The sequence below is a fragment of the Myotis daubentonii genome, chromosome 9, assembly GCF_963259705.1.
Source record: "Myotis daubentonii chromosome 9, mMyoDau2.1, whole genome shotgun sequence".
NCBI lineage: Eukaryota > Metazoa > Chordata > Mammalia > Chiroptera > Vespertilionidae > Myotis > Myotis daubentonii.
The window spans coordinates 49,105,904-49,132,840 of record NC_081848.1 but is presented as its reverse complement, the minus strand read 5'-3'; the positions used below and the strand labels follow the sequence as shown (position 1 = coordinate 49,132,840).

At 39.0% G+C, this 26,937-nt stretch overlaps 1 protein-coding gene and 2 non-coding genes across 8 annotated transcripts in view; all 3 read left to right on the top strand.

The window, feature by feature from the left end:
- Positions 1–26,937, top strand: part of SBF2 (SET binding factor 2) — a 382,686-nt gene that overhangs the window by 239,065 nt on the left and 116,684 nt on the right. The window lies entirely within an intron of this gene.
- On the top strand, positions 15,858–16,005 carry LOC132242404 (small nucleolar RNA SNORA62/SNORA6 family). The gene has a single exon (XR_009454601.1). It is a non-coding gene; the product is annotated as a small nucleolar RNA SNORA62/SNORA6 family (small nucleolar RNA).
- LOC132242506 (U6 spliceosomal RNA) lies at positions 21,975–22,081 on the top strand. Its single transcript, XR_009454670.1, has one exon. It is a non-coding gene; the product is annotated as a U6 spliceosomal RNA (small nuclear RNA).

Below are 26,937 nucleotides of genomic sequence, written 5' to 3'. Positions count from 1 at the left end.
AATCTTAAGATAATTTTGTGCAAAAATTAAAAGGCAATTCAATTACAACATGGTTCCACTGGTATAAAGTTAAAAACATGTAACATCTGGGGATATTTAATTTAGGACTACAATATATGGTAAAACTGATGTATATGTGTATTAAATCATCACATTATATACCACAATTTTATTTGTCAATTTTGCCTTAACAAAGCTGGGGGGGGGGGGGGCGGAAATCAAGGGAATAATAAACAAGTTATTCAAGAACATTACCTCTGGGGGACAGAAAGGAAGGGCAGTGAGCATAGAGATCTGCAAAGGTAATGGCAATATTCTATTACCTACTTCTTACTAGGTATATGGGAGTTCATTGTATCAGTCTTCTTTATAACTTATACACATTAATGTATAAGACACTGCTACTAACTTATTTTGCAGGGTATATTTGTTTTTTCAAACACATTTCAAAAGATAACTTTTTCAGAAATTCTAACTTAAAACCTAGTATTAAAAATGTAATCTTATAATAAGCACTTTGTAGATTGTTTAAGCAAATTGACAAGATAAGAGATGATTCATCTTTACTGGAAATACAGCCTTACTCTTGAGAGACTAACTATAACAGTTTATGATAACAAAAATTGAAAACAACCTAAATGTTTACCATTGATATTTATTAATTGTGGTACAGATCTTCTTTGGAATATTATTCAACTATTAAATAGAAAGAGGTGTATATATACCTATATTAAAAATTTTTTATTATACACTGCTAGGTGGGCAAAAAGGAAGTTACATAAGGTAAATACAATATAATTTTATTTTTGACCTAAAATTATACATATATAAGTATATCATACTAAAATTCTTAACAACTTAAGTGGTTATCTCTGGCCTATGGATTAGAAGTTTTATCTTCCAATTTAAATCTTTCTCAGCTGGAAACACACACAAACATACATATACAAGCATAATTAAATTATATAAAACATATGCATCTATTTTATTTTTTTTTTTAAAGATTCTAATTTTTGTAGGAAGGAAATTATCAAGCACCCTTATGAGAAGAGCACAACACAATAAATGTGCCCTAAAAAAGCCACATGTCTCTTGTTACTTTGTTACTGTTACTTTGGTACTGTTGTTACAGAGAACAAAGGAATATGATGGGGTCAAGGTCTCTAGAAGCCCTAAAGTTAGGTGATTTCCTGATTCCCTATACTAATTGGTGATAAAACTACAAAAATTGTGTTAGGGAGCTTTCTCCCATTAGTACTTTCTGTGTTGTTTATTAACTGAAGAACCAAGTTTTAAGGCTTTCTCTAAACTTAATTTTAGCATATACTAGTTAGTAACTCACTTGTAAAATAGCCATTTACCTTGGGCTACAAATGTTTTTCTTTGAATACGTATCCGCCTAAAAAAAAAAAAATAAGATATGGATTTTTTTTGCTTCCCTCAAATACATCTGGACTGATGGGCACTTAATATATCAGTATTTCATAAATACGTAAAACTAGATCCCATCTTCATCCCAGGACAGGGGTTGTTTAACATTATAGAAAGGCTCTTCTGAGTTATAAATAGGCTCACATGTGGTATTCTCATTTCAATGGGTTATTTATTACCAATTTGGGATTTATTAGTATTTGTGTTCCTGTTGCCACAACATTACTTCTGGGGATTTAACATGACATTCTGAACATTTTTTACAAAAACATAGTTTCAAGGCAGAGAGGCCAAACATCTGTGTTGTTGTTTTAAAAAGAAACTTTAAATAAACTGATTTTAGGTAGTGATTCAAAAACTTTAGTAATTTTTGCTTTTCGTGATCTTGAAGTTGTTCTGTCTTTCCTGTTCTCAAGGGAAAACGAAATGGAGCATGAGTACTGCCAAGGGGCTATTATGTTTTTCAGGTTCTTTCAATGTCAAGATAAATTTTTAAAGGACTGGTTTACAAACCTGCTGTATTCAAGACGGTATGGTACTGTCATAGCATCAACATATAGATCAGTGGGAAAGAGCACCCAGAAATGGACCCACATTTTGGGGATTTTTGACAAAGACACCAAAGCAATCAAATAGGGGAGGAAGTTTTTTTCCCACAAATAGTGCTGAAATAACTGGCTGTCCATATAGAAAAAAAGTAAATCTCAATCTCTACCTCATATCAAACATAAGAATTCATTTGAGGTAGAGTGTAGACTTAAATATAAAATATAAACCGTGTGCCTACCACCCAAAGTCAAATCCTCTCCTATCACCATATATTAGGAACCCCATCGATATACAACTCTTGTAACAAAGGAACCCATACCGAAAACCTATATGTTCATGTTGACCAATGTCACCCCAATAAATTTAAATAAGGAGATAAATAAAATCGTGAAACTTGTAGAAAATAGTTTCATGACTTGGGAATGGGCAACAATTTCTTAGGTCACAGAAAATGGTAATCAAAAAAGAAAAAATTGATCATTATACTTCATCAAAATTTAAACTTATGCTTATCAGAAGACACTATTAAAAAATTAATGTGTAAGACTGGAAAAAATATTTCTAAAATATGTATGTGGCAAAGAACTGGTGTCACATTTATACAGAGAACTTTACAATTCAAGAAGCCAAACCAATTTTTTAAAATGGACAATTTGAACAGATCCATCACAAAGCAGATATATGATAGTCAATAAAAATGAGAAATGCAAATTAAAACCATTATGAGCCCTAGCTGATTTGACTCAGTGGATAGAGCATCAGCCTGTGGACTGAAAGGCCCCAGGTTCAGTTCCAGTCAAGGACACATGCCCAGGTTGTGGGCTCGATCTCCAATAGGGGGTGTGCAAGAGGCAGCTGATCAATGATTCTCTCTCATCATTGATGTTTCTTTCTCTCTCCCTCTCCCTTCCTCACTGAAATCAAGAAAAATATATTTTAAAAAGATAAAACCATTATGAGGTACTACAGTTGACCCTTGAACAATGCAGGGGTTAGAAAGCTGACCCTTTCCCTGCCCTCGGGATCCCCTCTGCATGCAGTCAGTCCTCTGCATCTGTGGACTCCCAGTCACAGATTGAAAACAGTACTGGTGTTTTTCAATTGAAAAAAAATCAGCATGTAAGTGGACCTGCTAAAATTAGAAAGACTGACAAATTTTGGCTTGGTGGCAAAATAACTGGAATTCTTACACTTTATTGTTGAGAATGTAAACTGGTACAATCACTTCAGAGAAAAGTGTAAGAACTTCTTACAAAACTAAGCATAGACTATCCTGTGAGCTAATAGCTTCACTCCTGGATCTTATAAAAAAGAAATGAAAACATCTTCAAAAAGATTTATATAAAAATATGTATAGGAGCTTTATTCATAATAGCCTAAAACTGGAAACAGCCCAGAGGCCATCAATCAGAGAATAGATTATTTTTAACTATCATGTAGATATTTAGACAGTGTAATGCTATTAGGCAATAAACATAAACAAACTAATGATACATGCAACCATTTGGATAAACCTTATAAATATTATGACATTTGTCAAAACTCAGTGAATATACACCGAGTGGCCAGATTATTATGACCACCCCATCAGTACTTCATTGACACTTCCAAAAATACTGAATATTGAAAACTTCCTAAGCAAATAATCTCAAGGTTTTATTATTATTATTATTTGCATAACTAATTCACTTCATTGTACTGATGGGGTGGTCATAATAATATGGCCACTCAGTGCACACTTAAGATTTCTATAATGTGGTGTATATAATTGTGCAGCAAAAGTAAAACTTCTAAACAAATATTGAACTCTAATAATATACATGCTAAGGCATATACTTAGGGGCAAGTATAATTGATGTCTGCAATTTACTTTGAAAAACACTAAAGATGGATTAGTGGATAAATATATGGATAGATAAATTATAAACCAAGCATAGTAAAATGTCAGGGACACAGTCTAAATAGTAAGTATACAGGAGGTGTTCCATGTAAACTTCTTTCAAGTTTGATATATGTTTGAAATTTTGAGCATAAAATAAGTAAACAAAGAAATAAAATACATAATTACAAAAAACTCAAGGGATAGGTGAAACATCAGACTAGACACCGTGAAAAGGTTATATAGTGAATGGGAATACACGCCTAAAGCAGTTACACATGGTGGAGCAAATTGAGACAAGTGGATGGAAACTATGGAAGAGAAGTTAAGGTAGATGGAGGGTACAACAAGATAATCCAACACAATACCATTCAAAGTGCTGTGACAAGATAAGGAACTTGTGCCAGAATGTCAGTCAGTGACTTTAAATTCACTGAAAAGGTTTTATAAGAAAGTAAAAAAAAGTAAGCTACTACACAGTGATCTTGTGTGATGTCAGCTGAATGTGGTTGGTCTCTCTAAAGCAGTGGTTCTCAACCTTCCTAATGCCTGACCCTTTAATACAGTTCCTCATGTTGTGGTGACCCCCAATTTCATTATTACAATTTGAACATAATTAAAGCATAGTGATTAATCACAAAAGCAATATATGTGTTTATTATATAAGTAATTATATATGTGTTTTCCGATGGTCTTAGGTAACCCCTGTGAAAGGGTCATTCGACCCCCAAAGGGGTCGCGACCCACAGGTTGAGAACCGCTGCTCTAAAGTAACCAGGTACCTGCTTTCTTAAAGAGGCTCTAAAGCCAAGCGTCAGGCTTTGTCAAAGCTGAATATTCCCTCGCCGACATTTGCACAATTCATTGGTTGCTAGATAAATTCCTACATTGAGCTTCTTAGGCTAAGGACTCTGAATAATATAGGAAGCCAGAGAGAGGTTTTTTTTTGTTTTGTTTTGTTTTTAATATATTTTATTGATTTTTTACAGAGAGGAAGGGAGCGAGATAGAGAGTTAGAAACATCGATGAGAGAGAAACATCGATCAGCTGCCTCCTGCACACCTCCTACTGGGGATGTGCCCGCAACCCAGGTACATGTCCTTGACCGGAATCGAACCCGGGACCTTTCAGTCCGCAAGCCGATGCTCTATCCACTGAGCCAAACCGGTTTCGGCCAGAGAGAGGTTTTAAAGTATGAGATTAAGGGCATCTTTTCTAGAATCCCAAACCTTTCACATCAGATTGACTTCATCTAGACGTTTTTAAGGACATTAAGTACTGCTGATGACCAGCTTGTCTGTATGAGGTAGCAGATTTGGGCTTTTTTGGTGCTGTGGTCTGAATATGCCCTTCCAGATTCATAAATTAGAACCTAACCCCCAAGGTGATGGTATTAGGAGGTGGGGCTGTGGGGAGGTGATTGCGTCCTGAAGGCAGAACCTCCCGAATGAGATTAATGTTCTTATGAAAGAGAGCCAGCTGAGCTCCCTACCCTTTCAACCATGACATTGGTAAGTAAGGGTACAGTGAGAAGTCTACAGCCTCAAAGAGGGCCTTCACCAACCATGCTGGCATCCTGGTCTTGGACTTCCAACCTCTAGAACTGTGAGAAGTAAATTTCTATTGTTTCTAAAACATCCAGTGGCATTTTGTTATAGCAGCCCAGAATAGACTACACATCAAAATTATATTGAATGCATCTTTAATAGTGAGGGCATATATTTTACTGCTTTTCTCTCTATTCTTCCCCCAAACATCAACTGATTTCTACCATGTACTAGTCTCTGTACTAGGTACTAAGTACTGGACATACTGAGATGATTAAGATATTATCCTGGTTCTTAAGAAGTTTATGTCTAGAAGGAGAAATTCACAGGTAAACCAGTCTTTATAATATAGTGGGAGGTTCACTCAGAGGTGTGTGGAAAAGTACTGTGAATGTATTGTAAGGTTGCTGGACTTAGAACGAGATGGTCACAGAAGGCATTTGTCCAACCAGGATTGGGAGGGAGAGTATTCTAGATAGAGGAAGTTGCCAATAGAAAAAAAGAAGTATGTGGAAGGCCTGTATTTTTTAAAATTGGGAAGTATTTCTATTGTGTATATTGTAGAAAGGTGGTGGGAGATGAGAGAAGTAAACAGGATCACTTCTGGTTAAAGTGAAAAGATTAAATATGTATATTTAACCTCAGCCACCACCCAGCACTCCACTTAAACTAAAGTAAAGGATTTTTAAAAATACATAAACCCACAGGCAAAACAGAAGACAAGAACAACATTTTGGAAACTAGAAAGCTGATGGATGAGTGACTCAGCAGACCCAAAAAAGTTTTTTCTTAACAGTTGTAAAACTCTTGAAGCAACCCAATTTGCAGAACTGCAAAAGGCTCAGTAATTAGGGACAAGTTATCTCTGAAAGCAGGAGGTTATGGTGGGGCCAAAACATTAAAAAGAGGCTTGGTTGAAAGTTTCCTTAAGATACAGTTGCATTCCCCTCCCCAATCCTTTTCTGGTTCTGTGTAAACTCCCAGCTGCCTCTCCTTCACCCTAGCAGAAGATTAGAGGTTTGTTTGTGTATTTATTCTTAGGAGAGAGGACATCACTAGCCTGGGAGACACTAGGTCTGGCTGAGGGAAATTCTTTTTGTTACAAGCAAGGGGGGTAAGTGAATGCCAAATATTGAGAATACCAGTCCACATTCCCTTCAGCTCCCAGAACTCTGGAAGCCAGCCCTCAAGGCAAGACATCGGAAGACAATTCTCTGAGAATTGGGGCTAGCCAAAAAGAAAAGGATTTTACTAAAGATCCTAAATTAGGAGTTTCTCAACAGAATAGCTCAACTAGGTCAAGCTATAATGAACCTCACAGTCAACAAGCTTCACCGTGTACACATTGTTTTTATTTTGTCATACTTCAGTCATAGAGTTTGTGCAACTTCAGTTTAATAGATTATGACATGTTCTAAAATAGCTTTACAAATTCAGTCTTAATAGCAATGTGTGAGAGTTCCTATTCACATCCTTGCCGACTTTTGCTATTAAAAAGTCTTAATTTTTTAATTCTGCCATTTTAGTGATTGTAAAAGGGTATATCATAGTTATAATTTGCATTTCCCTCATAACTAATAAAATGGAACATTTTTTCTTGTTTATTGGCTTTGCATTTTTTCTATGTAAGGAAATGCTATTTGTTACTTTGCCCTTTTTTCTTTTGCATTGTTTTTTTCTCATTGATTTATAAAGTACTTAATATGTTTTGAACACCAATTATTTTATGTTTCAGGTATCTCTAGGTTTTGGTTGTCTTTTCCTTGTCTTTATGATATCTTTTGATAAATGTAAGTTTGTAATTTTAATGTAGTCAATCAATTTCATTGGTCCTTTCCTGTATGGTTTGTACTTTATTTATGTCTTATGTTAAGAAATCCTTCCTTACCATGAGGTCCAAAATATATTCCCATATTCTCTTTAAATGCTTAATAATTTTCCTTTTATATTTAAACTAGAGGCCCGGTGCACAAAAATTTTTGCATTGGCAGGGGAGGTCCCTCAGCCCGGCCTGTGCCCTCTCATAGTCTGGGACCCTTCAGGGGATGACCACCTGCTGGCTTAGGCCCGCTCCCTGGGGGATTGGGCCTAAGATGGCAATCGGGCATCCCTCTGGCAGCCTGGCAGCCCTCGGGGGATGTCCACTTGCCAGCGGGGAGCAGGCCTAAACTGCAGTCGGACATCCTTAGCGCTGCTGAGGAGGCAGGAGAGGCTCCCACCACCACCGCTGTACTGGCAGCCATCTGCCTGGCTTGTGGCTGAGCAGAGCTCCCCATGTGAAAGCACCCTGACCACCAGAGGGCAGCTCCTGCATTGAGCGTCTGCCCCCTGGTGGTCAGTGTATGTCATAGTGACCAGTCTTTCTGCTGTTAGGGTCAGTTTGCATATTACCCTTTTACTATATAGGATAAAGGCCTGGTGCATGGGTGGGGGCCGGGTGGTTTGCCCTGAAGGGTGATCCGGATCAGGGTGGGGGCCCGCTTGGGTGCCTGGCCAGCCTGGGTGAGGGGCTGATGGCTGTTTGCAGCTGGTCACACCCCCTTCAGGGTGGGGGTCCCCACTGGGGTGCCTGGCCAGCCTGGATGAGGGGCTGAGGGCTGTTTTCAGGCTGCCCGCACCCCCTTCAGGGTGGGTGTCCCCACTGGGGGCCTGGCCAGTCTGGATGAGGGGCTGAAGACTATTTTCAGGCAGGCCAAGCCTGCAACTGAAGCTCCCAGTCTCTACTTTTTTTCTATTTTTTTTTTATTCTGGGATTTATTTACCTTCTGTAATTGAAACTTTGTTGCGGCTCCAGCTCTGAGGCCGGCTGGCTAAAAGCAGGTATCTGGGGTTTGTTTAGCTTCTATAATTGCAACATTGTTGCTTCCGGAGCTCAAAGCTGGGCTGCCGGCAGGCGGGGAACCTTGGCTTCCTCCATCGCCAGGGCAACCAAGCCTCATGTTCGCTTCAGCTGTGTGGCTGCTGGCTGCCATCTTGGTTGGCAGTTAATTTGCATATCACCCTGATTAGCCAATGGGAAGCGTAGCGGAGGTATGGTTAATTACCATGTTTGTCTATTATTAGATAGGATGCTTGACCTATCTGAAATTGATTTGTGTGGATTGTATGAGTTAGAGATCCAGTTAATTTTTTTCTAAATGTATAACCATTTGCCCACCAAAACAATTTATTTAATAACATAACCTTTCTCTAGTGTTTTGTCATGGCCCCCTTTTCATATATCACATTTCTGTAAATATGTGGGTCTGTCAGGATTTCTGTTCTGTTCATCTGTTTGCCTGTTTTCACAAAAGCATCACATAGTCTTAAAGTTTTATAATAACTCTTAATACCTGCAAGACCAGTCTCCATGCTATATATATCTCCTAGGAAATATTTGCTTTTCTATATAATTTTAGAATCACCTTTTTGAATTCCATGAGCATGAATAAAACTAGTGGCCCAGTGCACGAAATTCATGGGGGGTCCCTCAGCCCAGCCTGCCCCCTCTCACATACTGGGAGCCCTTAGGGGATGTCCTACTGGTGGCTTAGGCCCGCTCCCTGCTCCCCTTGGGGAGCAGGCCTAGACCACAGTCTGGCCTCCCTTTGTGGGAGGTGACTGGGCTGATAAGGGGAAGGCACCAGCCCCATCACCCCACTGCTGCAGCCACTGCCAGTCACCATAGCTACCAAGGTTTTTTCATCAACACGGACTCCAGTCCCTTCACCATGAAAAAATGACAGCTTTCTTTAGGCATTTTCAAGATGTGTCTTTCATAGGATATGACATTTCTTTATTATTTTTTTTTTATCCTCACCTGAGGATATGTTTCCATTGATTTTTAGAGAATGTGGAAGAGAAAGGGAAAGACAGAGAGAAACATCAAAGTGAGAGGAACACTTTGATTGGTTGCCTCCTGCATGAGCCCTGATCTGGGCCCCGGCCAGGGAGGAGCCTGCAACCTAGGTACATGCCCTTGGTCAGAATTGAACCCAGACCCTGTGGTCGGCAGGCCGAGGCATTATCTACTGAGCCAAACTGGCTAGGGCAAGATATAACATTTCTTAGCCCTCCAGCAGCGGGCCTTCGCCGTTTTTTTCACCAGGAGTGTGGTGAAAAACCCTAGATCACCTTTTTGGATTCTTATTACCCAAGTTACTAAGAATATTACCAGTGGCATACAGGGAGCTTAGCCAGTGAGCGGTCAGAAAAGGTGTTTCCTCTGTAGTTCACACCTATCACCGGCTCCACCCCCCCTCGCCCCCCCGCCCAGGCCTGACGCCTCAGCCAGAGGCGTCAACCCCCATCACCCTCCGATAGCCAGATCGGCCCCTCGCCTAGGCCTGACCCCTCTGGCCGAGGGGTCAGGCCTGGGCAGGAGACCCCTCATCTCCCTCTGATCACCGGCTCCGCCCCCCGCCCAGGCCTGACGTCTCTGGGTGAGGCATCAGGCCTGGGCAGGGGGCTCCCATCTCCTTCCGATTGCCGGCTTCACCCCCTGCCCAGGCCCCTCCAATCACCAGCTCCGCCCCCCGCCCAGGCCTGACGCCTCTGGCCCAGGCCCCTCCGATCGCTGGCTCCGCACCCTGCCCAGGCCTGACGCCTCTGGCCCAGGCATCAGGCCTGGACAGGGGACTCCCAGACCCCTCTGATCACTGGCTTCGCCTCCTGTCCAGGCCTGATGCCTCTGGCCCAGGCTTTAGGCTTGGGCAGGGGCCCCCTGCAGCTCCGATGGCCGGCTCTGCCCCTGCCCAGGAGCCCCCTGGCTCAGGCCCTTCCTATGTTGCTCAGGGCCCACACAGGGACTACCTCGGAGTGACCTAGGTGCTGATGATGTTCCCAGGACCCAGACCGCTGGGCGCCTATGTTTGCAAATTAACCGCCATCTTTGTTGGGTTAATTTGCATACTCATCCGATTGGCTGGTGAGAGTAGCGAAGTAACACCAAATTGCATATTTCTCTTTTATTAGTGTAGATTATGTTGACTCCACAGACTAAGGGGAAAAGTGACATTTTTGCAGATCTTCCTATCTGTAAACATGGTGTATTTCTTAATATATATAAGCCTTTAATGTCTTTTGTAACAATATTATTTTCTCCATGCAGGTCATATACTAGTGTATTTTTTCTTAGATCTATTTCTGGCTACCCTATTTTTTGTTGTTACTATTGTTACTGTAAATGTTATTCTTATAAAAGAGAGCCAATAGCCCTGACTGGTTTGGCTCAGTGGATAGGGCGTCGGCCTGCAGACTGAAGGGTCCCGGGTTCGATTCTAGTCAAGGGCATGTACCTTGGTTGTGGGCATATCCCTGGTGGGGGTTGTGCAGGAGGCAGCTGACCGATGTTTCTCTCTCATCGATGTTTCTAACTCTCTATCCCTCTCCCTTCCTCTCTGTAAAAAATCAATAAAATATATTTTTTTAAAAAGAGAGAGTCAATATAGTCTCATTGCTTTTTTTTGACATATAGAAAGATAGTAAACTTATTAATGTTGCAAACTTTCTTCATTCTAATGACATATCTACATATTCTTTTTAGTTCTTTATGTTGATAGTCATATCATCCAGTAATAGTTATGCTTTTTATCTTATTTTCCAAACTTTATCTTTTTTTATATTTTTTATTGTCTGTTAAGGATTTGTCTTTCAAGGATTTAATATATATTTTTTATTGTCTGTCAAGGATTTGTAATATAACATTAAATAAAAGTGATAATGTCCTTCTTTTAAGGTTTAATATTTGAACTTCATATTTTCTAAAATATTTTTATAGATGTCCTATATCAGGTTAAAATATCCTCTTCCTATTAATTGGTAGTTGCAAAATAGGCATGGGGTGTAAAGTAAAGCATAGGGAATATAGTTAACCAAATTTTAATAACTACCAGGTGGACACTTGAATTATCGGAGGGAACACTTTGTAACCTATATGAATGTCTGTCTGCTGTGTTGTACACCTGAAACTAATACAAAAAGTGTTGAAGTTTTAATATTGAAAGGTGTTGAATTTTATGAAATGTTTTTTCGGTGACTATCAGTTGTTTCCATGGGTTGTTGAACTTGATGTGTTAGGAATTTTTCCCATGATTGTTTCCTTGATTGAGATTAGCCTATAATTTCTCATATTGTTCTTGACTGGTATGGGAGCAGGGTTATGCTTAGTGTCAGGAAATGAAGTAGGGCGTATTCTCTGCATCTCTTCTCTGAAAGATGCATGTTAGATGAACTAGTGTGATCCTTAGAACTCACTAGTGAAGCCATCTGAACTTAGTGTTTCCTTGTAGCATATTTCAAATATCTGATTATAGACTATTCAGATTTTTCATTTTTCATGAACTTGGTAATTTTTTCCTAGGCATTTGTCTATTGTTGATTTGTTCTTTTTTAAGAAGATTTTTTAAAACCGGTTTTGCCAGTTTTATTACTCTACAAACCCTTTGCCTTTGAATCTTCAGTTACTGGTTGATTTCTGCTATTTTATTATTTACTTTTGCCTAGTTTTTTATTTTTTACTTTCTTATGTTTAACTTCTGAAGCTAAAGGTTTGAGAAGTTCTTAAAGTCTCTGAGTTCGGAGTCTTCAGTTCTCAGCAATTATTTCTTGGTGCTCCCTGGGCCAACATAAATACCTAACAGCTTCGCTTACTAAGTAGGTAGAGCCAACTTAATGTGTATTTATGTCCTTACACCTGACTAACAGAACTGGAAAGCATTATGCTAAGTGAAATAAGCCAGTCAATGAAAGAAAAATACCACATGATCTCACTCATTTATGGATGATAAAGACCATTATAAACTGATGAACAAAAATAGATACAGAGGCAGAGCAGCATTGAACAGATTGTCAAACTACAGTGGGAAGCCCGGGGAGGATTGGGGGTGAGGGGGGTAAGAGATCAACCAAAGGACTTGTATGCATGCCAATGGACACAAGACACTGGCGGGTAGGGGAGGCCAGGGGAATGTCAAGGGGGGGAGGGGGAAAGGAGACATATGTAATACTCTTTGTAATACTTTAAGCAATAAAACAAAATTTAAAAAAATAAAAAAAATCACCTAAATTGAAGAAAAGTAATACTTTATTTCATTTTTAAGTAACTGCAATTGCTTATTTACTAATGGATTGTGTGCCTCTGTTCAGTACTGCACAGCTGCTCAAACCACCTACATTTCCTGTGCACTTTGCTTGCTGTAAACATAGTACTTGGTTTAAATCACTGCAACCAGTGATTTAAATTAAGATTATACCATAATGCAGCACAATCTAATACTGAAACAAATGACCTCCAACTAAGTTCAATAAGCCTCTAAACCAGCGGTTCTCAACCTGTGGGTCGCGACGCCTTTGGCGGTCGAACGACCCTTTCACAGGGGTCGCCTAAGACCATCCAGCATATCAGATATTTACATTACAATTCATAACAGTAGCAAAATTAGTTATGAAGTAGCAATGAAAATAATTTTATGGTTGGGGTCACAACATGAGGAACTGTATTTAAAGGGCCAGAAGGTTGAGAACCACTGCTCTAAACTGTTCTTAAAAGTGTTTTGCTTTGTTAAATGTATTTCCTAGTACTTTATAGTTTGCATTGCTATTATGAATGGATCACTTTTCCCACTTCCATTTCTAGTTACTTTTTGCCAGAACAATTCAAAGCTATTGACTTTGTATATTGCATCTCTCTCCATTTTACCAAATACTGTTAGAAACTTTAGTTTCTATTAAAAGTGTCTTGGGTTTCTAGGCATACAATAAATAGTACCAGTCCCCCAAAAGATAGTTTTATCTGTTCTTTGCCAATGTTTACAACACTTATATATTTGCTAGAGCCTAGGTTGTTCATAGATACTGTCTGTTTCAGGAAATATCTTTTGATACCTAAGGTACTGAGAGTTTTAGGTAAGAATGATAACACAAATAATGGAAAAATGGACCAGTTATTGGACAGGAAACTTAATGTAATAAAATAGTCATTCTCCCCAAATTAACACATAAATTAAATGCAAGAGTGGGTATTGGGTTATGCAAAATGCTTTTTTCTGCGTCTGTTAAGGTGGTCATATGTTCTTTTCTTTTTTTAGTTTTTTAACATGATGAATTAGGTGATTTTTCTAATGTAAACCAGCTTTCCATTCTACTTGGTCATGATGCATTAACTTTTAAAATATATTCTTGAATTTTATTTGCTAAAACTGTGTTTAGAATTTTACCATCTATGTTTATGAGGAAATTAATCCATAGTTTTCTTTCAATGTTTTTCTCTGGTTTGGAAGCAGGGTATTGTTAGCCTCATAAAATGAGTTGGCAAATGTATCTTCTATTCAACTTTCTGGTAGAGTTTGTTTGGAATTGCAATTATTTCTTCCTTACATATTTGGTAGAATTCACCAATTAAGCTATGCAGCCCTGGGTTTTTTCTTATGGGAAGGTTTGTAACTATAAGTTTAATTATTTCATAGATGTAGTTTTATTCAGGTTACTTTTTTTTTTAAGAGCTTTGGCAGATTGTGCTTAGAAGGAATTTGTCTGTGTTATCAAAGTTGTTCAGTTTATAAGCAAAAATATTCTAATACTTCCTTATTGTCCTTTAATAGCTATAGAATCTGTAATAATCTCATTTCTCATAGCAATCATATGTTGTCTACTCTTTTTCCCTCTGGTTAGTCTATCTAGAGATTTGTCTATTTTATGGAATTTCTCAACAAATCAATTATTGGTTTCATAGATTTCTCAATTGCTTTTGTGTTCTATTATTGAATTCTGATCTAATATTTCCTTTCTTCTACTTCATGTATAATTGACTCTTTTTCCATTTTTTTAAGGTAGGAACTGAGGTGATTGATTTGAGACTGTTCTTTTCCCACTACATACTACCAGCAGTAGCTAACAGATTTTTTTATAAGATATATTTTTATTTTCATTTATTTCAAAATTCTATCTCATTCTCTTTTATTTCTTCTTGAAGCTTCAGGTTATTTAGAATTGGATTATATAGTAAACATCTTTGTGAATCTTTCAGGGGTTTCTTTGTGAAATCATGCTGATTTGATTCTATTGTGGTCTGAAAACACGCTTTCTATTACTTGAATCCTTTTAAATTTATTGAAACCTATTTTGTGGTCTAGTATATGATCTATATTGGTAAATATAACTTGTCCATTGGAAAGGAACATGTATTCTAGTACATGAATCTCAGTAGTTACAGCATTGTGATATTTTGAGTCAGGTCATCCTTTTTTCTCCCCCCTATTTAGATCTTTGCAGTGGTAGTTTGTTGTAAAAAAGGAAAAAGGCAAAACTTTCCTAATTCTCAAGCCTACATGTAAAAGTTCACCAGTGTCAGAAATATAGGAAAATCAGTGATTTTCTCTCTATTCAGCACAGAAATGAACAAGCCTCACTGTGAAAAGAGGAAAAAACAAAGAAGATGAAACGCTTTTTTATAAATACAACTCAAGATTATAGAGTTTGCAACAGACAACTCAGTTTAATAACAAGGTCAAAAGGAAAAGATCCACATCTTAGCCTTTGAATCTGCCTAGCTTTAATATCCTTTGAAGTTCAGATTGATCTCTCCTCCTTTTATCTATGACTAATTTTATGAAAAGCACTTTATTACCTAAATCCAAACCTCCTAATTCCTTTAAGTGCAGAGATTGACATTTCTTAGTTTCATAAGACATTTAGTGCCTTGGCTTGATATCTCCTATCATAAATATTCTAAGTTATATTCCAAAAATAGAAATTAAAAGCCAAAGGAAGAGCTGTTGTGAAAGAAAAAAAATGAAAAGGGAAAATCATAGTTCCCATAATGTTGAGTCTATAAAACTTAGATATTAAGGGTATTACAGACTAATGCAGCAGCATTAAGGTGACATGTGGAACTATATACCAAGTACGAGAAATGTACCTAGTCCAAATAGATGGGCTATAAGTGTGCAATACATACTGGAATTTGAAGACTTAGTCAGAAAAAACGAGTGTAAATTTCACAATTATTTTTATATTGATTACAAGTTGAAATGATTATATTTCAAGTGTATTGATCTAGGTAAAATGTATTATCACACTAATTATTCCTGTGTTTTTTAATCACACTACTAGAAAATTTTAATTATACATATGGCTCACATAATATTTCTGTTAGATGTTATTGCTCTAGAATTGCATGCTCAAACCTCAGTGAAGTTGGTCCTGCTTGCTTCACTTTACCTGTATTCATTTTCCTTTGACCCTAGTAATAGAAGACTGGTTAGAAAAAAAAAGAACAATTGAGACCAACAAAGACCTACCAGAGATTTAGCAAAGATCACTTTTTAATAATGGTACTTGCATTAAATTCAGTCCAAGTTACTAAACCTTCTGGTCTATAACTCTATGCCTGCCTTTAGTGAAATCCACTTAGCTTGGATCTTGCTGCAACATTTGACTGAAGTTTAGGCAGGCACTTGGGGCCATGAATTAGAGATGCCCTTTTAAAAGGGTGAGGAAACCACTGGTGGCCCATTGACTCGTAAGTGTAGGTAATGTGCTACATGAGAGGCAAGACTTGGCAAACACCATAAGAGTCTCTGGCCCAATGAGTGGAGTTTGATAGTAATTCTAGCTTCAAGTGTGAAAAGAAAAATATATAAATAAATAAATAAAAATAAAAGGGTGAGGAAAGTCAATTAGGTACAGATACTTGGCCAGTAAGATGGTACATTCCAAAGGCCTCTGCTAAATTCCTTTTCCTGTAGTTCACAGCTTGATCTCCATGTACCAGGAGGAGCCAGACTAGACAGTGGTGATGATCTACAGCCTGTTTTAGAATAAAAAAGATAATGCCCCTTTTCATATAACTTTTCATTCTTTAAAGAATAAGATCAGTAGGTTGGAGCATCATCCCATACACCAAAAGATTGTGGGTTCGATTACGGGAAGCAATTGATCAATGTTTCTCTCTCACTTATCCTGGCGGGGGAGGAGGGGTGAGAGTGGGAAGGAGGGGGCCAATAGGGAGAACAAAGGGGACATCTGTAATACTTTCAACAATAAAGATAAATTTTAAAAAAACCCAACATATCCTTGGATGAGGATTTTTTAAAAAGTTACTCAACTTTTGATAAGTTCAAATTTTCACACCCATAGTAAATAGTTTTCATTGTGTTCCTGTGCATTAAGAATTATATTTGGTCTGAAATATTCTAGACATGTTTTCAGAGTCTAATCTCCCTCTAAAGTCTATCTAACTAAAGCAGAAATTCTTCCACTTAATTTAAACCTCTGAAGCTCTCCATTGTGGAATGCAATTCTGGCCTTATGTGTTTTGTTGTTATTGTTTTAATTGGGGTATGCTTCAGAGCAGGTTTTGCAGTTTGAGGAATGACTTTTCTATCAACGCATCAGAAAGTTGGTCAGCCAAGGTTTGGACCACTTGCCGTGGCCTTGTGAAACACTTCTCATTAGAGATGAGGCAATGTAATTTTAAAGACACGCTTTCCTAATGTGGTCTGTCATGAGCACATTTCAAGCCTAACACTGTTCTGTAAACTTCATACAACTAGCTTCTGGAACCTACTCTGTAGCCAAAGTATTTACAGAGGCTATTTGCCTAGATAGCTCTACACACAAAAAAGTATTCCTTTTCTTGATGAATATTTTAGTAATTGAACCAGTTGAAATCAGAAATGGAGTTCAAAAGGGTTTAGATAAATAAGAAATAAAAATAAAGGTCATTCGAGATCACTGAGTTCAAGTTCTTTCCTAGATGAAGAAACTAAGATCCAGAGAGGTGAAGTAATTTGCTCAAGATCACTGCACCAAATAGTGACATACTATAGATAAGAGTAAATCTTGATGATGTTCAGTCCTGTGCTTTTTCCAGTATACTCATAGTGTTTAAACAATAAAATAGTGTTCGGTCTATAACTATAATAATATTTCTTCAAATTACAGCCACTAACTAATGGCATATAAGAGAGAAATGATGTGAAAGAAAAGAAATGAATCTTACTAGCCTATTCACCTTCTAGTCCAGTATAAATACCCCTCATTTATTAAGCCTTTTCTGATTGCTATAATGGATTCACTTCCGCATCTATGTTCCCATAATACCTCTTTCCACTGCTGGTGTGGCATGTTAAACACACTGATTTGCATTAGCTTTTGTGGGGCCTGCCTCTTTGTTCCCCTAGCTCCGTGGCCGGCAAACTGCAGCTCGTGAGCCAAATGCGGCTCTTTGGCCCCTTGAGTGTGGCTCTTCCTAAGCCTTAGGAGTACCCTAATTAAGTTAATAATAATGTACTTACCTATATAGTTTAAGTTTAAAAAATTTGGCTCTCAAAAGAAATTTCAATCACTGTACTGTTGATATTTGGCTCTGTTACTAAAGAGTTTGCCGACCACTGCCCTAGCTGATAAGTCCTTTGAAAACAGAGTGACTGCAATGGTAGGGCCCATATACAAGTTTTCATTTTGTAGGCCCATATTTATTGGTTGAAAGAATGAAGACATATAATAAACATAAACTTAAGATAAACTTATTCTTTTAAATACTTAGATTTTGGTTTAAAGAATCCAGTGCTAGTTACTTTAAGCAAATGTAGAGTAATTTGAATAACACAAAATATTTCACACATTCACCTGAATATGAAATCAAGTCAAAAATTGGCCAATTTTTCCAAAATGGTTCAAAGTCATATCAGAAAGAACAATCATGGTACCCTATAGGCCCGTGATTCTGCAAGCTTAGCATGCATTGCGGTAACTGGAGAGTTAGTAAAAACACAGATTGCTGGTCCCTACGCCTGATTTTTGATTCAGTAGGTGTGGAGTGGAGCCTGAGAATTTGCATTTTGAACAAGTCCTCAGGTCAAACTCATGCTGCTGGTCTGTGTTAGGCAAATAGATTAAGAAGAGAAGAGAGGCAAACTGGGGAAGAGAAAGAAGGCAGTGGGTATTGTGCACAGTGAGTGGGAAGATTAGGAGTAGATGCAGTCAGTTGTGGAGCCCTGGACAGAACACCAAGATTAGAAAGACATGGTCTCCCTCCATTTCATACTTCCCTGACATTCTGAAATAAAGGTACTGGGCACCACAGCCGAACTCACTCTTTTTTTTTTTTCCTTTTTGGTTAATCCTCGCCCAAGGATATTTTCCCATTGATTTTTAAAGAGAGTGGAGGGAGAGGGAGAGCTGAGAGAAACATCAGCTGAAAGAGACACATTGATTGGTTGCCTCCTAATACACCCCAACCAGGGCCTTGGAACCTGAAATTGAGGCACATGCCCTTGACCGGAATCAAACCCAGGACTCTTCAGTCCTTGGGCCAATGCTCTATTCACTGAGCAAAACCAGCTAGGGCCAAATTCACTCTTCACCAATCAACCACTTGTGTTTCAGAAAATTGGCCACCACAGTAGATCTAGTTATGATCCATCTCCACACAATTACATTTTTGTTTACCTATATTTTATTTTATAAGAAGCTTGTGAGTTTTTAAGAGAGGAGAAGAAGAGAGGAGGAGGAGGAAGAGGAAGGAGGAGAAGAAGGAGAAGGAAAAGAAGGCAGGGAGGAGGAGGAGAAGAAGTATGCGCTCAACCTTAACAAATAGTATGGAAGTTAAATGTCTAAACATTATCCATTTGGTTGGCAAGTAAGAAGTCCTTGATAGTGACCTTTGGCAGTGAAAATGGGTTTGGGGGTTTCAGAAGGCCAAAGCCAATCTAGAGTGGGTTAATCTTCAGATCAGTGTCTAGTTTTATATGTCAGGAAGAAATAAGTTCAACTTGAAACTTATATAATTTTATTAACCAATGCAACCCCAATAAATTCAATTAAAAATTTTTTTTTGTTTTGTTTTAAAGAGAGGAAGGGAGAGAGAGAGAAAGAAAGGGAGAGAGAGATGGACGTGACTGAATGTGGGTAGAACCTACAACCTAGGTATGTGTCCTTTTGGTGTACTGGATGACACTCCAACCAACTGAGCTGCCCTGGTCAGGGCAATAAAAATTTTTTTAAATACCAGTTCAAATTTTTTTAAAAAAGGAAATGTTCAGAACTTGCACATTGTTTTCTTAGGATTCCCAGGACTGCTTTCATGTTACTACCCTGACCTTATGCAACACTTCACATTTTACTGAATGTCTTATCAGTGCTTCAGAAAAAAATATATTTAGCCACAAGATTGATAATTCCTTGCCTGTTTATCTTTAAGGGTGGTTAGATGTGGTTAACTCTCACTTTCATGTATTTTAGTCTTCGTAATTTGACTTTCAAAAAAGATTTTCATAAATTATGTTGCTGATAATTATAGTCTTATAATTTAAATTTTTCTGCCAATGTCCAGGTTTAACTATTTACAGTGGCATTGCAGAAAATTCTTCTTGAAACTAAGAGCTAGCTAAGTTTTTCTCTGCTTTTATGCTGTCATTCGTTTTACAATATAAATCATGAAGAAAATTGTCTCTAGTTACTAGTATTTGTGATAATTTGTTATATACATACTTGGTTACTTGGTTATTTTATCCTTTGCTAATATTATAAAAGCAGTATAGTAATAACATGAATTTAAAATGCTAAAAAGAACTGTGTTTCTATATAACCTGACTTATACACATGAAGGCTTTGTAATGCAGAAGGCTTTTCTACAGGTTGTATTTATTTGTTAGTCCTAAATGTGGCAGATTTATAATTCACTCTCTTTTTTCCTCACAGGAACTTAAACTGTACTCTTTTGGGGGTAGGGTCTGCAAAGGAAAGCAAACAAAATATGCAGTATGGGAGCTACTTAGAAACTATGTAAACTATATAAATTATTACTGTTATCTCTTAATGGTTAAGTACACCAGCTTTTCCTTGCTTTGAAGGTAGAGGAAGCAGTTTATCAGTTAGAGGGTCTTTCCTTGCCTGCCATGATGAACATTTCCTACATTTCCTCCCTCTGCCTGGCCATTCCTTCTCCACCTTTGAAAGCTCATTCTTCTCCACTTGGCCTTTAATTTTTCAAAACGTAGTTGTTGTTTTTTATCACATCCTATACACTCCTCAAGGATGATCTCTTCCACACCCATATCTTGAATTTCCATCTATACTGGCTACCTGATATTTTATTTTCATGTCTCAAAGACACTTCACCTTTAATAGTTACAAACCGATCTTGTGATATCCATCTCCTCTGCCCCTAACCTTAAATCCTGACCCCTTCCATTGCTCCTACTGTTGGCAAATGGCATCATCATTGATTAGATATACAAAAAAAAACCCCTAAGAAATCAATCCTGCCGAAACCGGTTTGGCTCAGTGGATAGAGCGACGGCCTGCGGACTGAAGGGTCCCAGGTTCGATTCCGGTCAAGGGCATGTACCTGGGTTGCGGGCATGTCCCCAGTGGGAGATGTGCAGGAGGCAGCTGATCGATGTTTCTCTCTCATCGATGTTTCTAACTCTCTATCTCTCTCCCTTCCTCTCTGTAAAAAAATCAATAAAATATATTTTTTAAAAAAAAAGAAATCAATCCTTCTGCCTCAACCCCCTAACACCAAGTTATATCGATTTTTACACTGTAAAATTATTTTAACTCCATCCACTTCACTCTACCTCCACCTCTAATACCCTAATCAAAGCTATCATTATCCCACCTACACTGGTATAGAAACCTTTTAAGCATTCATTCGACGCTCATTCTTGTTCCCTTTCAAACATATTTATAATCCCTATTGATCTTCTCAAACTACAGATCTATTGGAACCCCAGTCAAAAATGTATGCTCCTACTCCATTGGGAGTTGTTTCAGGCTGGAAACAGATTCTGAGGCAGAGTGAAGCAGAAGGGGTATTTGTTTAGTGCTGTTGGGATCAATACCTGTGGAAGGGAAGGAAAAGGAGTAGAACTGGGCAGAAGGAGAAGCCAAGCAATATTGAGGGCCCAAGGAGAACCTTAGCTAAGCCCACACAGAGTTCCCCAGCTGGAGTTGTCCCACATTAAGCTGAAATGGTTCAGTCTTTATACCCACATCTTGATCAGTCATTGAATATTGGCTGCCACCCCAGAAAGGGCTGTTGACAGCACTCCCAGTCGTGGGGGCAATAAGTCTTTTCTTCAAGAGATCTGGATAGGGCATTCCCATGTCTACTCCTTGTGCTACTCAGCTTTATTTCTTCATGTGTAGTGAGGAACAGTTCCTTCGGAATTCGTGTGCCTCTCTCGCCGGGGGAAGCTTAGAAAAGGATAAATGGAAAAAACTTTATCCCCTATTGCTGTAAATGTTATTTATCTCCCTTATACTACCCATTCCTGATTCTCTTCTGTTGTTTTCAGTGGCTTCCTTGGCAATATGACCCAGGCCCTCATCCTGGAGGAGTCTTAGTCCCTGGTCACATGTCTTTCTGAGCTCAGATTCACTGCACTTGTTCATTTTTCATCAGAATTTGGCTAGGAAGTGCCGAAATGTACCCAGGGGCTTACCTAGGTGACGGACATATTCCTCCTTGCTCCCATTGTGTAACGTTAACCCTACCTCCACCTGGCATCCAGATTTAGTTATCTCTGCCAAAATGGTAACTCTTTTCTTGTCTGCTTTAGGAATCTAAAGGACCTTGGTGAGTGCTCCCTTCGGCAGCACATACACTAAAATTGGAACAATGCAGAGAAGATTAGCATGGCCCCTGCGCAAGGATGGCACACAAATACGGGAAACGTTCCATATTTTTTTTAAATGTATTTTTACTGATTTCAGAGAGGAAGGGAGAGGGAAAGAGAGATAGAAACATCAATGATAAGAGAGAATCATCGATTGGTTGCCTCCTACACACCTCCTACTGGGGATCGAGCCTGCAACCCGGGCATGTGCCCTTGACTGGAATCGAACCTGGGACCCTTCAGTCCACAGGCCGATGCTCTATCCACTGAGCCAAACCAGCCAGGGCCCATATTTTTATAAATAATAAATAAATACCTTGGTGATAGCTGTAGCTTATGGATTCTTGTTTTGTACTCTGGTAGAAATGTCTCTTCTTCAGGGACTACAACCTCTAACCTCTCAGAGCTCAGAGTTACAGCAATCTGCGGTGACCCCTTGCAGATTCTCCAAGTGGGTCACTAGGTGTGATGGTTTCTGTGTCTGCTATAGAGTCCTTTCCTGCCCGGGTCCCCCTCAAAGCCAGAAGCTTCTTGTGTCACCTGGTATGAGCCAGAGCAGTAGTCACAGATGTGGAATATGCTGCTTCCATAACCTGAGGAGGCCTGCCAGAAGTAGTACTTCCTTTCTCAGAATGGGAGATATAAGATGCAACAGATTGTCTTTTATTTTGAATGAGATGTCCCAAAGTGCCAAAACCCCATAAGGTGTATCTCCTATCCTCTGTAGTGCATATGTCTTACCAAGGTTTCCAACATAGTAGCCACTTCTTGCTTATCCAGTATGATTAGTATGATATCATCAATGTATGTTCTATATGATGGTCCAAAATTCTTCAGACTGAATTTGGATGGGAGGGGGTATAGTTAAAATATACTTTAGGCAAAATTGTAAATGTTTACCATTATCCATTTCATATCAATGAAGACTGTTTCAGATGTTCCTCCTCTATGGGGATAGAGAAGAATGTATTCGCCAAATCAGTGGTTGCATACTATATACCTGAAGCCATGATCATCGCTTTTGCAAAGAGAACACATCTTTGTTATATAAGTGCAGTTGGAGCTACTACTTGTTTGTATTTGCTATGAAATACTTTCATTCTCCAGGATCTGTCTGGTTTCTGCAGACACCAGACTGGAGAATTAAATATAGGGATATGACAGAGATGATCACTCCTGTATCCACATCCTTAAGAGTGGATAACTTTATTGCTGATTTATCATGTAATAATATAGTCCATGTAAAATAGGGACTAAAACTTCATACCAAATAGTAGGGAAAGTGTTTGTTACATTATATTTAAAAGAAGAAATTATAAAATTTTATTTTAATAAAAATTTAGGTTATAATATTTACCATGTGCTCATCTTTTTAGAACCCAAGTATGAATCTGATTTTTGTTTGTGGGAGGGAAAAGTATTTAAAATAATTTTTTTAAATATGTTTTTATTGATTTCAGAGAGGAAAGGAGAGGGAGAGAGAGATAGAAACATCAGTGATGAGAGAGAATCATTGATTCGACACCCTCTACTGGGGATCAAGCCTGCAACCTGGGCATGTGCCCTGACTAGGAATTGCACCCGGGACTTCTTGATCTATGGGACAGTGCTCAATCCATTGAGCCACAACAGCCTGGCTAAAATAATTTTTCTAACAAAATTGCATGATACCTTACCTTGTTTGGCTTTTACAGCACTATCCTATAGATAATCATTTAAAAAAATTCTTTATTGTTTAAAGTATTACATGACTCATTTTTGCAAAATTATTTAAAGCCTTTATTATTTTTCCCAAGTGACTCCCTTAATCCCTTGACATCAAATGATTTTGTTTTAAAGCACTTATAATGAAACTAGTGGCCTGGTGCACAAAATTCATGCACAGGGGCGGGGGGGGGGTGTCCCTCAGCCCGGCCTGCCCCCTCTCCAATTTGGGACCCCTCAGGGGATAACCAGCAGTCAGACATCCCTCTCACAATCCAGAACCGCTGGCTCCTAACCGCTCGCCTGCCTGCCTGATTGCCCCGAGATGCTTCTGCCTGCCAGCCTGATCATCCCTAACTGCTCCCCTGCTGGCTTGATTGCCCCTAACCATCTCTGCCTCAGCCCCGGACCTGGGACCCAGGATTCCCTCCTCCAGCCGACCACAGGCACCTGGGACCTGGGCTTCCCTCCCTCTGGTCAGCCATAGGCACACGGGACCTGGGCCAGCTTTGCCCAGGCCAGCTGCAGCCACAGGGGATGGTGGGCAGATGGCTTCGCCCAGGCTGCAGCCACAGGTGCTGCCACCCGGTACCACAGGGTGGGCGGCTTCTCTGTCTCCCAGGCTGCAGCCAGCTGCAGGCACTGGTGCCCAGGACTGCTGACAGGCGGCTTCGCCCGGGCCTGGCTTTGTCAGGAAGGATGTGCAGATGGTTGTCCGGAAGATGTGAGGTCTAATTAGCATATTACCCTTTTATTAGTATAGATCAGTGATAGCGAACCTTTTGATCTCGGCGTGTCAGCATTTTGAAAAACCCTAACTTAACTCTGGTGCCGTGTCACACATAGAAATTTTTTGATATTTGCAACCATAGTAAAACAAAGACTTATATTTTGATATTTATTTTATATATTTAAATGCCATTTAACAAAGAAAAATCAACCAAAAAAATGAGTTCGTGTGTCACCTCTGACATGCGTGTCATAGGTTCGCCATCACTAGTGTAGATCATGGTGTGTTTTTTCTTGCCATCATTAACCATAGTAACTGTTGCTTATGTATTAAAGTTCTATTCCTGCTAAGTCTAGAAGCAGCCTCAGAATCCTTTTCACCATTCATCTTAAGTCTGATGCTTAGTTGATCAGACTTAATACCTGAGGTGAAGCCTCTTACTGCAGATGTATCCCAGAATGTATGGCATCCTCTCTGCTTTATGATCCAGCTAATAACACATTGCCTCAATCATGCTGATTGAGGTCATTTTTCCCCTTGCAGTTTCTGGTAGTAGATTACCATCTACTGCCTAGGAAGTAAAATTGACTGTCTCCATGTAGATCGCAAAATAAGGCATTTTTCTCATCAATCAAATTTCATTCTTTCAGCATGAGTAATTTTGTCAACAACTTTTTGAGGCAGTAACAGTTTATAACAAATTGAGTGAATTATTGTTTTAGGTACTGTGCTGTGTCATACACAGATTTCATTTTATCTTTGCAACAACTCTATACAGTAGGTACTATAATTACACAGATGAGAACACTGAGTTATAGAGAGATCAGGTAACTTGACCAGTAAAACCTGAAAGTGGCTGAGTCCCTTTTCAAATTCATGAGCCATGCCATTTAACCATTACACTCCACTCAGTATTATGCTAGAGCCTGCTCTTACTGGCTCACAAATTTTCAGGAATTGTGTAAGCTGGTTGTTAAACATGTTCATTATTTAAAATTAAATTATATAATCTTAAAAGTGAATAAATTACATTAAAACCAAAGGTAATACATACTCTAAATTCATCACTCCTCAATTATTTACTACACTTTACTGTTCTGACTCTTGAAATTATTTATATCTTTTGGGTCTTTCTGGTAGAATATAATAGTGTATTACTGCATGTTTCTCCTCAGCTCTGCATTTAGTGGCATCACATTAGCAGCTGAAATCAGCCATGGATGGAGAATTTATGCCACAGAAATTGGCCGATAGTATAAATCAGAGTATTGTTTTCTTTGATTGAGAGCCAGTTGTTAAACATTTATCAGCACAACACTGACCACATTCGTGGTGGTGGTCTTGTCAGAATTTGTTATATTATGCAGATGAAAATCTATTTAAACAGACTTGATGTAGATATTTTCAAAGATGGGAGAATTGTCCCTGTCAACTATTTTAGTTGATTCATATCTTCACTAATTGTCATCATTGCAAAGTTTTCAGTCCCCATATGGGTTGCTGGATATAATATGTTATGCCCTGTCCCCTCCCTTTGTAGCCTTTGTTACCTTTTGTTACCTTAAGGACTCTAGTTTTCCATTTATATGTTTAAGTACCAACCTTACCAGCTTAAGAATGTAAGCTTTTAATACTGCTCTCTCTGTTCTGTATCCTTCATCCTTCAGATGAAAAGTGGAGTTGGGTTGCAACAGAGGAGAGAAATTCAGAAGGGGAATATTGGAGTAATGACTGCAGTAGGAGAAGAGGGAACCTATCTCCCAGGCCACAGGCGCTGGCGCCCTGGACCACAGGGCTGGCAGCTTCTCCGGGTGACTGCAGCCTGGGACCTTGGGGCAGGTGGCTTGTCCGTCTCCTGGGCCGCAGCCAACCTCAGGTGCTGCGGCCCGGCTTCTCTGTCTCCCCAGGGATGCAGTGTGGTCGGCTTCTTCAGCTGGCTGCGCCCTGGGATCACAGGGTAGGCGCTTCTTTATCTCCCAGGCCGAAGCCAGCCTCAGGCGCTGGAGCTGGACTTCTCCGTCTCCCCTGACTTCTGCATCTCCAACAGGCCTGCAGCGGCCAGAGCCAGGATGCTTGCATGGTAGCCGTGGCTGCGACGCAAGTATCCCGGCTCCGGCCTCCGCCATCTTTGTTGGGTTAATTTGCATATCACTCCTGATTGGCTGGTGGGCGTAGCTGGTTGGCATCATGAAGGGATGGTTAACTTGCATGTTTCTCTTTTATTATATAGGACTAGCTTAACTGATTATCTTCTCTCTTTTTTTACCTGATCTAACTTTGTTGGGTTCTCCTTTGTCAGTATGATTTGATTTAAGCAATTCTTTGGCATCATTATGGTAGATTTTTAGGTGCTTTTATGAGATAAATAGAGGTAGAGGCTAATGTTAATCAGGAAGATAGGGTTCAGTACTGACTAATTTGATAAGAAGGATGATTTTAATGGAGGTGATATATTCTTTTTATCTTAATTCTTTGACTCAAAATTGTGTGGTA